We start from the raw sequence: 2,474 nt of genomic DNA on the forward strand, positions 1-2,474 counted from the left end.
TAATTACAGCAAATTTGTTAATGAATTGAATATGGAGGCTGGTGCACTTGTCGGCAGAATGGAACGGAGCTGGAGCGCCCGCGGTGCCTGGGATGGAAACTCCCTGGCTGAGAGGTCCTGGGAAATCGCTTTGCGCCCCAGGGGTACCCCAGAGATGTTTCCCAGGGTCCGCGCCATCAGTCCCTGTGCAGCCATCCCCGCTGCAGTCACCAGCCCCAGTGCCTCACCCATCGAACCATCGGCCCCCTTCCAGCCAGGCCCAGCCTGGTGCCATTCCGCCAGCCCTGGAAGCAGGGCAAGGCTGGGCAGACCCCGGGGAGGAGCCCTGGTGCAGGGACCAGCCCCACAGCAGTGGTAAGAAGATGCAGCACTGGCCACCCCACTGCCCAGTTTGCCCACTCAGACTTGGCCCTGTAGCCTGTCCGTGGTGATGGGCTCCCCCTGTGCACCAGTCCCAATGCCTCACTCACGTTTGCCCCCCACCCCCGTCACGCTGGAGGGTCAGGCAGGACCACGCCTTCATGGGCAGGGGGCAGCGCTGCACCTTGTGCTGCCAATCGTGCGTCCCTTCTGCTGCCCACTGGGGGTCATTTCTGAGCTGTGCCAGCAAGATCAGGGGCCTCACCAGGGCCAGGGCTCAGCCCTCCTTGGAGAGCCCCTGCCTGCTGTAGGATAGATGCTGCCTCTGAAATCTCCACCCCCCAGCTCTCAGAGCCGCTGTCTGTGTTTGGCAATACCAGGGCTACCCTGGGAAGAAACAGGCAGGAGCCAGGGCTTGGCACCCACCGGAGCAGCCAGGCATGAGGAGCGACAGACCTGGGTGTGCCTCGGTCGGACCCGTCGCTGGGCTGGGGACCCTTCCACACGGGGGCTCGGGGACAGACAAGTTCTCCCACAAACCTCTGCGAACCAAGCCCTAGAGTGGCTCCACTCGTGTGAGCTAAGAATCATGGGTGGGATATGCCCCAGAGATCCTAGCAGCAAGCCCGTGTCAGTGCAGCACGACCTGGGTCTGGGTGCATGCGGCTCTGCGGGGTGGCTGGCTTGGCTAGCCCGGGGTGCATGCATGGGAGCCCAGGCACCGGCACACTCTGCTCTAGAGATGTAGCCACAGACTTCACACCCATCGCCGATGGAGCTCCCATCTCAGTGGCCCTTTGATCCCAGACGCCTTCCCCTGGCAAAAGGAGACACCTCCAGACCCATTCCATCCAGGTGTCCTCTCTGCACCATCACAGGGAGACACCTCTCCTGAGGCTAGAGGGCCCCATGTCCCATCCACTCCAGTCTCTTCTCTGTACCAACTGACTTGGAGACACCCCATGGCCAGTCAGTCCCAGTCTCCTCCAGGCACCCATTCAGATTGGAAATGCCTCTCCCAAGTCTCCAGGACACGTCCCCATTTCCATTCATCCCAGTCTGCCCCATCCACAAACAGGCTTGGCGACCCTCTCTGGGGCTCCATCCCCACCCAGTTGTCTCCACGCCACTTGCTGAGGACTCCTTGTCTCTTACCGGTCCGCGTTCCCCTCCACGCGTGGGCATCTCTGCTCTGCACTGACATTCTCCCTTCTCCTGCGGGTGAGCGGCCCGGGGCACGTGCAGGATCCTGCTCCTCATCCTGCCCAATCCACATCCTCCTCATGTCCTTCATGCACCAGCCCCCGGTGGGAGGTGCCGTTCTCCATTTCTGCTGGACCAAGTGGCAAATTTGCCCCCCAGGCAACTCTTGGGAGAGAGGGCACCATGCAAGCCATGTCAATGGAACCATGGCCACTACAGCCAGCCCCACCTCTTAATGGCCATTCAGCCCTGCAGCAGCCCTCAGCCATGGGACCCTCCTCCTATAGCTCTGCCCCACGGACACCCCAGCACCGCTGCAGCACAGGGCCCTGCCCCAGGGCCGTTCCCGCTCGGGCACCGCTCCAGCCCTGTTTGGGGTGGGAGCTACACTGTGCGCTGCTCTCAGGGGTGAAGCCTTGTCTCCAGGACACGCTCCTGCCAGCAGAGCTCCTCCAACCTGGAAGGACCTGGGCCAAGGCGCTGAGGGTTTAGCCAGGTCCTCCTTCCCCCACACTGCAGTGTCTGTGAGTGCCGCCTCTGGCCTTTGCTGGGACAGGGACAATGTTACAGTCTCTGCCCCCCTCTGTACCCAAGCCCCTGGAATGGGGGCCAGAGCCCCAGGCTCAATTTTGTGGGATGTTGCCTCCAAAGGAGCAATGTTGATTGGCTCCAGCTGGGGATCTGGCCCCATCGGCTCAACCGGAGCTACGGCTGATTGGCTCCAGCTGGGGATCTGGCCCCATCGGCTCAGCCGGAGCTACAGCTGATTGGCTCCAAAGGGGGATCTGGCCCCATCGGCTCAGCCGGAGCTACGGCTGATTGGCTCCAAGGGGGGATCTGGCCCCATCGGCTCAGCCGGAGCTATGGCTGATTGGCTCCAGCTGGAGCTATGGCTGATTGGCTCCAGCTGG

This window comes from Terrapene carolina, unplaced genomic scaffold (assembly GCF_002925995.2).
Source record: "Terrapene carolina triunguis isolate 2854851 unplaced genomic scaffold, T_m_triunguis-2.0 Scaffold89, whole genome shotgun sequence".
Taxonomy (NCBI): Eukaryota; Metazoa; Chordata; order Testudines; family Emydidae; genus Terrapene; species Terrapene triunguis.